This window comes from Rhinopithecus bieti, unplaced genomic scaffold (assembly GCF_001698545.2).
Source record: "Rhinopithecus bieti isolate Rb0 unplaced genomic scaffold, ASM169854v2 scaffold_13689, whole genome shotgun sequence".
Taxonomy (NCBI): Eukaryota; Metazoa; Chordata; class Mammalia; order Primates; family Cercopithecidae; genus Rhinopithecus; species Rhinopithecus bieti.
Genome location: NW_016808044.1, coordinates 1439573 through 1456404, shown reverse-complemented (window position 1 = coordinate 1456404; position 16832 = coordinate 1439573).

Here is a 16832-nt window from a genome sequence, read left to right as displayed (position 1 = left end):
CACAAAACCTTATAAGGTAGCTATTATCACTCTTATTTTATAGATTAAAAAATAGAGAGTCTAACAGCCTGAGAAATTTATACAATGTCACCACATCTACTAACAAATCATTGAATGGCAATTTGAAACTAAGTAACACCTTTTAACCCCACAAAAGTCTATGCTTTGTTCATGCTCCATCAAGACATATTTTGGTCGTGACTTACATTACTTCCCCAAGCTGGTCACTAAAGCAGATGATAAGGTGCTGATGCTTTACCAGAAATCACCAAAAGGCACCATCAGGCGGGGATCATATGAAAAGGTTGAGGAGCTGGATAATGTGTATTGGCTAAATAGTTCCCTGGAAAGCAGAACCACCTTTCAGAGATCTCTCTGGCGAGCAATGCACCCAGGTCCACAAAAGAAGCTCGTCCTGAGCCCCAGGTGGCTTTCAGAAAAGCAGGGCAGAGGACTGTTCTGCAAATCACTGAAGTTAACAGCAAATGGAACGTTCTTTCCTGAGCATTGTCTTGTCTTTTAAAAAATCCTATGAGAAGAAAACACGTTATACCTCCAGCTTAGCCATAAAGATTACCATATTTTGGTTAGGTGTAGTTTGAACCAGAAAGAATACTGGCTTTTAGAAAACAGAAAATGGTCTAAATTGGGATGTATATAAATACAAGCTTTGGGATCTAAAAAAGGAACACACAAATAGAATCTGTTTGTATCATAAACTTGGCTTTAAGAGAAAAGTTGGTCAGGGAACCATTTTATTTAGATGAAGAGGAAGCTTCAAGCAATACTAAGCAGCTGGTAATCCCCAATTTGTGGGCTCATGTTGAAGCAAGTTAATAAAATGACCTTAGGGAAAGATCAAAGGGATGTTTTATAGAATTCTGGAGTTAAAAGGGACCTTGGAGAGCATCTGGTTCAAAGATCTCATTACAAAAGTGCAAGAACTGAGGCCGGAAGAGTAGGGGTGACTTCCCTGTGCTCACAGAGATAAAGTTGTGCATAAAAGCCACTAAATATTTTTTTATTTGTATAAGTTTAAGGGTTACCAATGCAATTTCGTTACATGGACATATTGACTAGCTGTGAAGTCTGGGCTTTCAGGGTAACCGTCACCCGAATAATGCACATTGTACCTATTAGGTAACTTCCCATCTCTGCGCCCCGCGCACCACCCTACCCTTCCGAGTCTCCAGTGTCTATCATTCCACACTCGATGCCCATGTGTACACATCATTGAGCTACTCCTCATTAGTGAGAACATGTGGTATTTGACTTTGTTTCTGAGCTGTTTTACTTAAGCTAATGGCTTCCAGTTACATTTGCGCTACAGCAAAAGGCAACCAGTCAGAATGACTATTACTAAAAGACAAAAAATAACAGATGTTGGTGAGGAAGTGGAGAAAAGGGAATGCTTATACACTGTTGGTGGGAATGTAAATTAGCCCAACCTCCATGGAAAACAGTATGGAGATTTCTTAAGAAACTAAAACAGAGCTACCATTCGACCCAGCAATTTCGCTACTGGGTATCTACCCAGAGGAAAAGAAGTCGTTATATCAAAGGGATACCTGCACTTGCAGGGTGATTGCAGCACTATTCACAACACCAAAGTCACGGAATTGACCTAAGTGTTCATCAAAGGATGGCTGGATAAAGGAATTGTAGTATGTATACACAACAGAATACTATTCAGCCATAAAAGATTAAAATCATGTCTTTTCAGTAAATATTATTTTGAGTAGTTGTATGGATGTGTGGATGAGAAAACAGAAAAGGTGGAGAACACTTGCTTTTCTAGTTTATGACCATTCCTCTTTGATATTTAACTTCAAAACCTTACTTTCTCCCTATGTTGAACACTCTTTTTTTTGATTAGTTGTAAACAGTAAGGTCTCACTAAAGAAAAGAATGAAGTCAAGGACTTCAAACATTATTTTATTTTATTTATTTATTTATTTTTGTGACAGGGTCTTGCTCTGTCCCCTCGGCTGGAGTGCAGTGGTACGATTGTGGCTCATTGCAGCCTCCACCTCTCAGGCACAAGCAATTTTCCCACCTCAGCCTTCTGAGTAGCTCGGACCACAGGCATGCACCACCATACCCAGCTAAATTTTATATATTTTTGTAGAGATGGGGTCTCACCATCTTGCCCAGGCTGGTTTCAAGCTCCTGGACTCAAGTGATCCTCCTGCCTCAGCTTCCCAAGTGTTGGGATTACAGGCGTGAGCCACTGTGCCCAGTGTTTTGTTCTTTAAAACAATATGTACAGACGATACAAAATCAGAAAGTTACAAAAGCTCTAGACTTAGGAAAGCATCTGGATCTCACCCTGGCTCCGGCTGGACAGCACCCCTTCCTGGTGGGACTCACCCACTGCTGATGAGCCTCATGTGCCCCTCCAGGGTATTCCATGCATGCACAAGCATATTTGCAAATGTGCACTGCTCTTTCTCTTTCTGTTCTTACACAGCTGTTAACACTCTATTCATGGCATTCTTCATCTTGCTTTTATTATTTAGCAATGCACCTTGGGGACTACTGACATATCAGGCCCCACTGAGTCGCTTCTTTCTTCTTAAATGGCTGCATAGTCTTGCATTGTCTGGAAGTACTATAATTTATTTAATACATTTGGGTCATGTCCTCTTTTTTGCTATTTCAAACAATGCTGTGATAAATATCTTTGTACATACATAATTTCACACATGTGGGAATATAACTGTAGTATAAATTCCTAGAAATGAAATTATAGGGACAAAGGGGACGGACACGTCTTACATTTTCTCGATATTGCCAACTTTCTATACCACTAGCGAAAAATGGAGGGCCTGTTTGCCCGCAGTACAGCCAACACATAGCATTATCAAGCTGTTTATCTTTTTAAACATTCAGGCTAAGTGAAATTGTGATGGGTGAAAATATCTGATTGTGTTTTTTTAAAATCTGCATTTGGAGTTAGGTTGAGTATTCTTTTATATGTTTAAGAGTTTTCACAGGAAAAAATATTCTGTTGCTTTTGCTCATTTTCCTACTGGTTACTGGTCTTTTCCCTTACTGATTTATAAGAAATCTTTATAAACCATAGAAATCAGCTGTTTATCTGCTCTATTATGCATAAATATTTTCTCCATTTTGTTGCTTGTCTCCCGATCCCCCATCCCATTGACTTTGCAGAAATTTTTTATTGTTGTGATCAAATATGTGGACTTTTCTCTTTATCTGTGTTTGGATTTTGTGTCATACTTAGACACATTAAAAACTATAATATGAAATCTTACAGTATACTTTGAGTACTTTTAATAGTTCCATTATTGTATTTAAATTTTTAATACATCTAAACTTTATTTTATGTAAAATATGCACTAAAGAATACAGCTTTATTTTTGCAGATGTTTACCCAGCTGTTCCAATATTATTTATAAAACAGTTCACGTTTACTCATTTGAAATGCTATCTTTATTACATGAATTTGCGTCTACTTCTGCCCTTTCTATTTGAAGCCATTAATTGGTCTGTTTAGTCAAGAAACACTACACTATTTTAATTCCTATAGCTTACAACATATTTTAATAGTTGTTGGGGTTCTACTTGAAAAAAAATTTCTCACTCTTCATGCTTTTTTTTTATTATGAAAAATAAAATCAGTTTGTCACTTTGCCCCTCTTCCTCCCAAAACACTGTGGGTTACCCTATTTTTAAGATTAACTTGGGATTTGACATCTTTATGATGCTGCATATTTCTCTTCAAGAACATGGCACTCATTTTATTCATTACATTGTTCTTTTATGTCTGTCAATTGCATTTTAAAGTTTTAATTACATAGATTTTACACATTTTAACATATTTTCTAGGTATTTTACTTTATTGTTAGTATACTTTCATTATATCTCCCAATTTCTATTTTTATTTATATAAAAGTTATTTAGTTTGATATATTAATTATTTACTCAGTCATCTTTATCAATTTTCTTATTTGTACTCTTTGTAACTATTCTCTTATGCTTTCCAAGTATACAATAGTATTATGTGCAGATAATAACAGTCGTACTTCTTTTCTCCCCAAATCCATACCTCTTTTTTCTTTCATATAATTATATAGGCTAGTGTCTCCAGAACAATGTTAAATAAAAATGGCTGTAATAGATATACCTATTCTGTTTCTGATGTGAATGAGAATAGTTGCTACATTTCTTTTTTTTTTTTTTTTGAGCTGGAGTCTCGCTCTGTCGCCCAGGCTGGATTGCAGTGGCCGGATCTCAGCTCACTGAAAGCTCCGCCCCCCGGGTTTACGCCATTCTCCTGCCTCAGCCTCCCGAGTAGCTGGGACTACAGGCGCCCGCCACCTCGCCCGGCTGGTTTTTTGTATTTTTTTTAGTAGAGACGGGGTTTCACCGTGTTAGCCAGGATGGTCTCCATCTCCTGACCTCGTGATCCGCCCGTCTCGGCCTCCCAAAGTGCTGGGATTACAAGCTTGAGCCACCGTGCCCGGCCAGTTGCTACATTTCTACATTTATCTGGCTTTTGTGGTGATCGCTGTACATGGATATACACAAATATACATATATGAGTTTTATATTTTTTATTAAGTAACCATTATCATTAAGTAACCTATATCATTAAAAATTTTTGGTGGGGCACAGTGGCTCACGCCTGTAATCCCAGCACTTGGGGAGGCCGATGCGGGTGGATCACGAGGTCAGGAGATGGAGACCATCCCGGCTAACACGGTGAAACTCTGTCTCTACTAAAAATACAAAAAATTAGCCGGGCGTGGTGGCAGCACCTGTAGTCCCAGCTACTCAGGAGGCTGAGGCAGGAGAACGGTGTGAACCCAGGGGGCGGAGCTTGCAGTGAGCCGAGATCGCGCCACTGCACTCCAGCCTGGGCGACAGAGCGAGTCCATCTCAAAAATAAAATAAAATAAAATAAAATAAAATAAAATAAAATTTATCAAGAAGAATTGCTGGTTGGTGGTTGGTCAAAGTATATAAAATTATTAAAAAGTATATAAAATATATGTTGGTCAAAGTATATAAAATTTCAATTAGGAGGAGTAAGTTCAAGAGATCTATTGTACAACATGGTGGCTATAGTTAATAACGACGTATTGAATACTTGAAAATCATGAGGAGAGTAGATAAGTAAGTGTTCTCACGACAAAATAGTACTTGCATGAGGGAATGCATATGCTGATTAGTTCAATTTAGCCATTCCACAATGTATGCATATTTTAAAACATCATATATTTGAGGTTATTTCCATTTTATTTTTTATTATGTTGAATAGTTGTACTTCTCTCTTTTACTTGATTGGGTGAGGTAGCAATTTATTAATTTCAGTGTCTGCTTTAGTCAAAGAGTCATAATTTAGGAATTCTTCCAAATTTATTAATTTCTGATATTATTTTAATTAAACATCAGTTTACTGTAGGTGTATTTTGTTGTCTCTAATTTGTGGTATATTTATTTTTATTTTATTGTGACTATTAATAAATAAAAGCATTCAAGGCATTTTGTTTATTAATGCATTCTTAAGGAATTTTCTTCAAAACACTAGTTGTATCAAATAGTTTCTGTTATATAGTGTTTTAAAAACTATTGATGCTAAACTGACACATGTCCCTAAAATGCTCAAGTCAGTATCCAGATCTTAAAGATTCTTGAGTAGAAAAGTAATGTATAAACTCATTTGAAAGAATTTTCTACTCTAATATTTGGGAGAATAAAATCAGGTCAGATTAGCATGAGTTCGGTAAGTGTTAAAAGAACGGAGTTGTACTTATTGTTTAATTTCCTCCTTACGTTGTTTCTGAATGGTCTCTTTTGAATTAATGTTCATATTTAAAAGGATTGATAATTTTTTCGCTAAGTAATACCTAACAAATAAAAAATTACTATCATCTTTGGTCTCCAAAACTCCTTTCAAGTAACAGTCTTAAGGTGAACTATTTTAAAATTCATAAGGAATAAACTATAATATACTTTGTAGCAATGTACTTCACTGAAGGAGAGTTCACCTGAAAAGTAGTGAATGGTTTGGCACTCTTCGATATATAAATTAACAGGAAGTAATGCATTACTCTCATGTAACATTATTCAAACTCACAATACATTTATTGAGAACTATTGTATGTCTAGCACTGTGTTGATTAATTTAGCTACATTAGCTAATGTAATAACCCTCCTTAAAAGCGTTTTAAGATAGGTGCTGATTACCTTTTAAAGTCATGGAAGCTGAAGCTTAGAGAAGCTCTGGGTAGAAAATGACATAGGTGAGAATTAACGCCAGATCTGCAGACTCCTGATCTAGCTCTTGCCAGATTAAAAAGAATGAGCCAAATATCGGTACACTAGTTTTTTCTTCCATCTGCTATGCTATGAATACAGCAATTATGTTAGAAATGTTATTCTTTCTGGATGCATTTATTGAGCACCACCTTCTGTAAGACCCTCCGCCCACAGAGATCTCCCAGTGGAAGAGATGTCTCTGCCTTCAGAGTGTGCCTGTTCATGTGACAGGGGGGACAGGCTGTAGGACTTGGAACGGCAGAGCGTGCCAGGAATAGGAGGAGGAGTTCAAGGAGAAGTATGCAGACCGGGATTCTGGAGGAGGCTCTAAAGACCGAAGACGCAGTTGGAGGCTCTGAAAGGCAGGAAGATAGCAGGCAGGAGGGGAGGTTGCCAGTAGAGCAGGATATCATCTATTGCAACCTACAAATAGTCGGGCTTATGTCCCACGCTTTGTTTTAATGTTCAAATGTTGAAAATTAGTGAATTTAATGGCAACAACAGTGACAAGAAAAAGGAGAGGCAAAATAAAAGGAAAGAAAAGACAGTTTACAGAAACCACGAACAATCACAATTCGAAAGGCTAAAAGATGTTTGGAATCTCATCCTTTCCATTTTTTTCATCTTCATGGGAATTTACTCAAACTATATATATATAATATATGTATATATATATATATATATATATATTTTTTTTTTTTTTTTTTTTTTTTGAGATGGAGTTTTGCTCTCGTTGCCCAGGCTGGAGTGCAATGGTGTGATCTCTGCTCACTGCAACCTCTGCCTCCCAGATTCAAGCAGTTCTTCTGCCTCAGTCTCCGAAGTAGCTGGGATTACAGGCATGTGCCACCATGCCTGGCTAATTTTGTATTTTTAGTAAAGATGGGGTTTCTCCATGTTGGTCAGGCTGGTCTCGAACACCTGACCTCAGGTGATCCGCCCACCTCAGCCTCCCAAAGTGCTGGGATTACAGGCGTGAGCCACCATGACTGCCCTATACTCAAAATATTTTAATGAGGTGACAGAACACTCCCATGGACTAAATTGTATCCCTCCCCTACCCAAATTTATGTTGGAAGCCCTAACTCGCCCGCCCATGTGACTATATTTGGAAATAGGGCCTTTATGAAAGTAGTTAAGGTTAAATGAGGCCATAAGACTAGGGCCCACCCTGATTCCACAGGATTAATGTCCTTATATGAAGAAATACCAACTAATCAACAGGATTAGTGTCCTCATAATGAAGAGACACTAAAGAGCTTCCTCTCTCCCCACCATGTGAGGACACAGCCAGAAAACTGCCATGTGTGAGCTGGAAAAAGAGCCCTCCCCAGAACCTGACCCTGACAGACCTTGATCTAGGACTTTCAGCCTCCAGAGCTGTGCAAAACTAAGCTTCCTTTGTTTAAGCCACTCAGTCTGCACTTGGTCTGTGATATTTTGTAATGGTAGCTTGAGATGATGAATGCAAGCACACTCATATAGCTTAGAACTCTTCTCTAAAACTAGAACTCTTCAATAAAATCTCTCAAAAACACCAGTGGCCTTAGCAGTGATCAGAAATAAACAAGCAGCAATGAGGTGAAATGCATCTCCCAGAGCAACTCATATTAAATCATTAAGCAGGTCTTTTGTTAATGACATATATCCCACCATCCTGAGGTAGTTGCAGGCTAGGTTAGGGACCCCTCAATATTTTGTGGAGATGTTTGAGGAGATAAGTTGGAAAAGTTGAGGGTAGCTTTAGGTAGAGTTGCTTGTGTGTATAGAAACTTATAAAGACGTGATGTTTAGGAGACATTCCTAGTCTTTGAATGTGAAGTCAAGAAAGAAAATCCTTCCTGCAAACATACTTGGAAATGAAAGGTCATGCTACATGGGCCAGGGTTTAAGTCAATGATACAATTCATTCATTCATTCATCCATTCATTCATTCTTCAATAAATATTAATACTTACGGAGCCCTAGTGTGCATCAGCCCCTGTGCTCTGGTCGCGTTAGGAAGCTGCTCGCTTAGATCCTTCCCGTTACAGCCTCATACCTCTTTTATTTTATTTTATTTTGAGACAGAGTGTCACTCTATCGCCCAGGCTGGAGTGCAGTGGCACAATCTTGGCTCACTGCAACCTCTGTCTCCCAGACTCAAGCGATTCTTCTGCCTCAGTCTCCCAAGTAGCTGGGATTACAGGTGCCCACCACCACACCCAGCAAATTTTTGTATTTTTAGTGTCTACAGGGTTTCACCATGTTGGTTAGGCTGGTCTCGAACTCCAGACCTCAGGTAATCTGCCCTCCTCCGTCTCCCAATGTGCTGGGATTACAGGCATGAGCCACCAGGCCCAGCCCCTCACACCTCTTGAAAAACACTTTTTGCTGATCTTCTTGGGACTCAGAATGTTCTATTGGCCAGGGCTCTTTGGCGAACTTTTGTTTATTTACCACTCAAGACCTTCAGCATCAGGATGAGGAGTCCAGACATATTTTCTAAGCCTAATCTCCAAGAAGATCTGCGATTACATCATAACCTCAGAAAGTATTTTCTGAACCAGTCAGGATGGTGAATTCCAGCTAGGACTTCCGGTGGAACTGACTATAAGCTTTATTAAAACTTCCAATCATGAATCCACATTTGTGTTCTTACTCCTGCAGACCAGGCCACTCCACTGTGCCCATTACAAGGGCAGAAGAACCATATTTCCTTACACAAATGCTGCTCTCAGTTGCACCAAGGAGGAAGAATCATGAAGAGAACACTGGTTCCTAGATGCTGTAAATCACAGAAGCCTAGCAGTGCCTTGGAAGTCGGAAAAAAGATTTAAGGCCAGCCCTATGCATGGCAGTGGCGTTGCTCTAAATACATTGGCAACTCTGTCCTTTTCCAGCCCTTCAATATCTTGGGCTGTGGAGGCTTTCTTAAGGAGCTTGTGTCGATTTCAAAGCTTTCCTCTGGAAGTCTAAGCCCTTCTTAACAGTTTTTTAATAGCTAAAAGGCAGAGTTGGATTCTGAAACTCCATCACTCAGACATTTTGTAAAACTGATGTTAAGAGGATTTAAACCGAAATGTTGGCACCATCATTCTTTTCTTCCTCATCTATCACTTTCTTGATCCTTGACCCCCCTCAGACAACCCATCCTGATTAGAAATGGGAGTAATTTTGATGAATTTCAACACTCAGGAATCATTTGCTGAGGTTACCTGAGAATAATCCCCCACAACCCAACTCCTGAGAAAAATTAGTAATGTGTTCTGTAGTCATTATGCTATGACTTTATATCATACTGGTCTCATAAATAACTTTTAGCCTAAAATCTTTAAAAAATTAAGTATTTGCTGATCTGTTTTCCCCCCACTAGGAAACCTAGGTGAAGAGGTGGAGTTGCATTCCCTCTAGTAAGATTAGCGATGAGATTTTCATGTCCCCTTTCTTCTCACTGGCTCAATAATCAGCATAGGCTGATTTGTAAGAGAAAGAAGTTACCTTTAGGAATATCTATCATGAGGGTCTAATGTGGGAAACTGAAAAGGAATCTAGGAAGTATAAGGAAGGGAAGAAAGATGCAAGGGAATCTCCAGGAGACATGGAAGCCTCTCTTGCAGGAACACTCTTTGACACAATTCCAACAGGACAAGGGGAGCTTCCTATTTCCTAAGATCCGTGGAGGGCCTGGTGTTGCCTTCCAGTCTAGGATCCAAGATCGCCTCTTTATAGGCAGCCCATCTGTCATCTGCTACAGCTTAAAACCCGACCCCCTGCCCTGGTCTCTAGGGCTGTTGGTCATGATTGGGCTTTCCCTACACTTTCCACGTGGGAAGAGACCTTGTTTAAAACAGCCCCTCCTCCCCCTTTTTATAATGATAAAGTGAAGTAAAAAAAAAAAATGTCTGTGGCTCAGACCTACAACCCCAGCACTTTGGAAGACCATGGTGGGCAGATCCCCTGAGTCCAAAAGTTCAAGACTACCCTGGTCAACAGTGAGACCCCATCTCTACCAAAAATTTTTAAAAATAGCTGTGTGGTGGCCTGCACCTATAGTCCCAGCTACTTGGGAGGCTGAGATGGGAGGATCGCTTAAGCCTGGGAGGTCCAGCCTGGGTGACACTGTGAGACCTCATTTCTTAAAAGGAGTGTCTTTACATGCACACATATGTTTATTGAGGCACTATTCATAATAGCAAAGACTTGGAACCAACCCAAATGTCCATCAATGATAGATTGGATTAAGAAAATGTGGCATATATACACCATGGAATACTGTGCAGCCATAAAAAAGGATGAGCTCATGTCCTTTGTAGGGACATGGATAAAGCTGGAAACCATCATTCTCAGCAAAGTATTGCAAGGACAAAAAACCAAACGCCGTATGTTCTCACTTATAGGTGGGAACTGAATAATGAGAACACTTGGCTACAGGAAGGGGAACATCAGACACCGGGGCCTGTCATGGGGTGGGGAGAGTGGGGGAGGGATAGCATTAGGAGATATACCTAATGTAAATGAAGAGTTAATGGGTGCAGCACACTAACATGGCACATGTATACATATGTAACAAACCTGCACGTTATGCACATGTACCTTAGAACTTAAAGTATAATAAAAAAAAGAAAAAAAAGAAAAGAAAAAGAAAAAATAAAATAAAATGATGAACAGGATTTAAAACTCTTCAATAAATACAGTGAATAATAAAACACACACACATGCACACAAAGAAGTGTCTGGTCACTTAATAAACTAGGTGTTGAAATAGAAGCAACTCTCATTAAGGAGAAGAAAAGAGGTTTTGTTTTTTATTTGGTGGAGAGAGGGAAATGGGGGGAACCTATCAGAATCTTATCAGCTCCTGTTCGAGAAGGCCTGTTCAAAGCCTTTGGCAAAGACATAGAATAAAAGGCTCAGCACTGTCCCAGCAAACCAAGAGGGGCAATGGTGGGAAGAAACCAGTGGAAGCTGCAGTTCTGGGAGTTGTTACAGAGGAAACTGCCCTGTCTTCCCATCTTCTGAGGAATAGCTTGGAAGAGATGGTTCAGGTGCTGGGGAGTGGTTCTAAGTAGCCCTGGATGGGGGCAATAAGAGTGTTTATCTAAGTCTAAACAAAACTAAACATTTAGGTAACCAAAGCCTGTGACTGGGATGTGTAGTTAATTTCCACTTCACAGCATTTTGGATTTTTCTATAAACTTTTACTTTAAGTTCTGGGATACATGTGCAGAACGTGCAGGTTCATTACATAGGTATACATGTGCCACGGTGGTTTGCTGCACCTATCAACCTGTCATCTAGGTTTTAAGCCCTGCATGCATTAGGTATTTGTCCTAAGCATTTTGTATTTTTTAACCTTTGAAATAAGTAGATGTTTGAGGTAGCTTCTATTGTGGCTACCTTCTATTGAAGGCAACTATCGTATAGTAAACTCTTGTAGAGAGAGTTATTCTTGAGATCTGTCTTTTCTAGACACGTGATGCTCTCTTGAAGAGACTATAAATTAGCATAATCTCATTTTCCTTAATAATTTTGGGTATCACCATAATATCAACTATTTACCCGAGTCACCTTATATTGTAACCAACTGGCTGTGCTGCAGTGATTGGAAAGAGGCGCAGCTCATCACCGGTCAGAGAAGACTCCTAGTATGAACCCGTCCTGAACATGCAGAGTACAGAGGATTCTTCAAAAATGTTGGATTGCTTTTTCCATCAATCACCTTTCCGTCTTAATAGTGATCACTTCGTTCCATCTTAACAGTGACCACTTCTGTTGAGCGTCCAGGAGTTCCATCCCTTTCTTGCCTTCCACTTCAATTCATTTCTCATCTCCCTTCAGTTTTTCTACCCCAGCCTCTTCCACTCCCAGGACTCCTTCTTTATTTCGAAGGGGGCTAATATACCTGCCCTGCAACACTGAGATAGAAAGTGCTTCCTCCAAATCCAGCTTCACGGCAGACCAGTGCCTCCTTGCTTGTGTTTGTCATTAATACTTTTCCTGGGTCACGTACATGCCGTCTTTGCTAAAGCACAACTGCTCAGGCCTTACTAAAGCTCCTTCCTTGCTGGAGAAAGAGTAAGAGACTAAAGAAGAGGGAAAATGAGGTCCTGCCACCATCTTGATGCTTTTGGTGCTTTGCTTTCAACGGATGCTGATTGGGACTTGTGTGTCCCAAAGATGGAATACTTCACTGTCTCCTGAGTGCTCGGAACAGGCCTGAGCTACCTTTGGGCTAGATGTTACCTGAGCATCCTTCCTTTTGTTAAAGTGGTCAATTTTCCCCAGCTGTGAATAGAGCAGATCTGCCCACTTTCTCATCAACTCTCCATTGCTGGGATTTCTATATGTTTATCTAGGAGGATTCTAACTGCTGTGGGCATCATTGTGAATGGCAGGGGTGAGGGGTGGGGGTGGTTCCTATGGAAACAATAATGAAAATACAAACAAGAGTGTGATTGATTTTAAATTGTGTGGTGCAGGGTACAATTGAAAGGGCTGGGCAGACAGGAATAGTGAGGGAAGGGGAGAGGTGGGCTGGTCCTTCAAGGATGACTGCAATCTCACACGAGGAGGCGGGGTGGTAGGGAGAAGCTGAGGCAGCCATGGGCAGGTCAGGAGGTCAGAATGTGCAGACTCATGGGAAGGTTGTGATTCAGTTGGCATACATGAAGATGAGAGTAGAACAACGTTAGGCAGATAGGATGGGGCCAGATCTCACTCATCTCTGGAAGCCAGGCAGCGGGCAAACTAGGGGCTTTAGGCTTGGGATGCTTAAACTCCAGCCTCCTTCAATATGGAGTGTGTTTCTGGAAAGTCAGTGCTACACAAATATTTGGGGCAAATCTACTGATTGATTGATTGATTGAGACAGAGTCTCACTCTGTTGCCCAGGCTGGAGTGCAGTGGTGCAGTCTCGGCTGGTCAATTCAGGTTTGGGTATTAACTGAGTCAAAATATAGAGAAATGGAATGAAGGGGACCACAGACTGATCAAAGCAGGCGGCAGTGGAGAATGTGCACAGCGTGTCCACATAGGTGTGTGCCTGCACGTACAAGGAAGGGGTTGGAAAGGTCTGCACCATGGAAACATGGGTTTTTTAAAAATTTTTTTTAATTAAAATTTTTTTTTTTGGGTTGGAGTCTTGCTCTGTTGCCCAGGCTGGGGTGCAGGGGAGCGATCACGTCTCACTGCAACCTCTGGCTCCCGGGTTTAAGGCATTCTCCTGCCTCAGCCTCCCCAGTAGCTGGGACTACAGGTGTGCACCATCACGCCGGTCTAATTTTTATGTTTTTTGTAGAGAGGGGATTTCACCATGTCAGCCAGGCTGGTCCCTCAGGGTCCCAAAGAGCTGGGATTACAGGCGTGGACCACTGCACCCAGCCCAAATTATTCTTTTAACTCATATATCAAAGTTGACATATTTTGGAGTAGAATACAAAGTCCACATGATTTGAATAATAGAGCATGCACATTTGAAGAAATTCTGGCTTGTTGCAGGTCACTTGGATGACACCTTCACATGCGCAGGTCCTCTCTTCCAGAGCGGCATAAATCAGTGGAACAGTTTGAGAATTTCCTTAGGCAACAATTTCCTGCAGCTGTCCCCTTATGCCCAGAGCAGCTTTCCTGCCCCTCTGAGCATCTTCAGGTCCTACCCCAAGAGCGGATGTGGCATCTGGTCTAAAACAGCCAAGTGGCTATGCATCACATGAATATTGACCCATGCCAAGACATTGCTGCTATTGTCACTAGGCTTAACATCAAGGGTGAGGACATCTGCCTCTTCCTTTGTAGGTTTATTTCCCATCATTCTTTCAACAGCCTTAGAAACAATGACTACTCTACTTTATAAATGAGGAAACGGTGTGTGGCAGGTGTTGTAAACACATGCCTGATGGGTTCTTTCAAGAAAGCAGTTATGTTAGAATGTGGGTCCTAGCTGGCAGGGGTCCAACAGCTGTCTCCATGTGTGCAGACCTTTATTCTAAGAAGGGTGCTTCACAGTACACGTGGCCTGCCAGCCTCACAGAAGGCAAGCTGACCTTCTTAATTCAGCTTCCCTACTCCTGTCAATTGTTGCATCGCTGGACAATATTTCATGACAGCTTTCAGCTCTGTATTTCTTATGAAGAATTTAACTGAAGGAAAACAGAATTTAGGTGGGCAATCTAGCTTTGCAAATCTCTCTCTATCTCTCCATCTGTCTCTGTCTCTGTCTTCCTATTTCTCTTTTTCAGATTATTTACAACTCTGGCTCACTAATGAACATGATTGTGATTTAAAGAAACAAAATCACCTGCTCTAATTCTTCAGAGTATGTTAAATAATAAAATATCCTTACTGTTTTCAAACCTCATGAGGCCTATATATTCTAATACCAACTTTCTAAAGACTCATTAGTAATTAATGAAATCATTGAGAATGGTTCACGGTGACTGACACCCTCCTGGCAGCCACAATCTCCTCTTATGCTTTGTTGAAATGTCACTGGCTCCACAGGTTTGATTTTCATGGTGGGAGTGGGGTTGGGGGTGGAGGGGGAGGGAGTTTGATTTCACAACAGCTATCAGCTAGAACAGAAAGCTGTGAAAATGTTTCTCCAGGTTTCTCTACTTAGCAGACTGTGCTGGGAGAAGTTTTCTGAACAACCTTTCATTCTTCCAATGCTGGGTTCAAGAAATCTTGCTAATACTATGTTTTCACTGAAATAGTATTGTATGGCTGAAGTCAATACGCCAAGATGTAGTGTTGAAAGTCACCCTCTTTTTTTTCCCTCTTGTTTTCACACATTTCCCTCTTTCTTGGCATTGCCTAAATTTATTCTCCTTTTCTCCCTTTTAGAAACAGAATTTGGCATAAATAAATGATAACTGAGAAAATGGCATAAACGGACAAGTAGATGCAAGATTTCTCCATCCTCCTACTGTAGGTCATGGTTATTTGTTGTAGCAAGTGGTTACCCACAAGGAAGATGGTGGTTCTGGCGGCTGCTATGTAATTGGTGTTTTAATAAAGAAACCCACATTCTTTCCCTAATTACTCAAAATGGAACAGGAACCCCCAAAAGCCTTTCCGACCATTAATGTCCTGAAACTGTTAAATCAAAATGGACTGCTTTGCTGAGTATGGCCCACAAAATGGAATTTGGTACATTTCATACCCCAGTGAATTTAAATTGTATGGAGCTGATATTTAATACAAATGCAAGTACCAGTGGAATCTTCATACTTAATATTCATTCTCTAACTCTCAGAATTAAGCGGTTGATCTATGGAACACAAAGGAAACATCCTTCTCTCAAAGAGAATATTTTATGACCAGGCAGTTTAAAAGACACTGACATAAACAACTGTTTGTGGCTTGCTCTCTTTCTTTCTCTCTCTCTCTCATCTTCAAAAGGCAAAAAGTACATGTAAGGACATGCTGTTTTAGACAAAGCATTTTACAAAATCACTTGAAATGTTTTCCTTTTCCTTCAGGGACAACTAAACCTTTGATAGGTACTCAAGAGAGTTCTTATAATTTACATTATTTCTCTTATTTTCTTGGGGGGGGAGGAAAAAGAGATACTATGAAGGCACAAAGCTGAAGCCTACTTTCACACGAAAGGAAAAATCAGACTGCTTAAATAATAAAAGTGTTACTTATGATTTTTACACCATGACTGAACACACCAGATTTTCTAGGACAGTGTCAATTTCAAATGTATAGCTAAGTTTAGTTTCATTATTGCGCCTTTGCGTGAATTTCACCTAGACAAAGGAATGAAATAGAAAACAAATATTTTGTTACATCCCTTGCCCTAGTTTTGAATTCCTAATATACGGCCACTCTTCTCTACTCATGCTGATATTTGGAAAGCCATTATGGAAAGGACTTCATTTTTTGAGGTTATACCTCACAAGTAAAATGCGCATCCCACATCCTTTCATATCCTTCAAATGCCTGAGGGAGAAGGAAGGCGCTGGGTGAAGACCTGCCTCGTTTTCCAGAGAGAACATGTAGTGAGAGCTCCAAGTGACTCTGGAGCTGCCTTTTTTCACAGTGGTTAGTCCTGAATTTTTAGCTCCTGGACTCCAGAGTGGGCCCTGTCCACACTCTGCTCAGCTGGAAGAGTAATCGAGTGGAATGAGGACTGCATGAGGCTCAGGGCTGTGCACCCTGGATGCTTTGAATTGGGTTTTAGTAGTCAGACCACTTATTGAGTGCCAGGTGCTATCTGTGGAGTGATAAAGATGTGTATGATACCATCTCTGTCTTTACAGGGCTTGAAATGTGTTTAGGGAAGCCAGGCAGGTATGCATGAAATAGAAAGTCACCATACAAGGCATTGGGGCGCCTGCCATTTGCTGCAGAGGGTGCAGCTGAAGATAAGGACTACAGTTGTTCAAGGCCCCAGGGGAGGCCAGGGCAGGACTGGAACCATAGCCTCACCAAAGACCTGGAGATCCTAGGATGAGAAGGCTGAAGGATTAGTTTCTGGATCATCTGAAATTTGATATTCTAAAAGCTTTCTTTAAAAGACCTTTTATAATTCTCTCTTAAAAAATTCTGCCAATTTT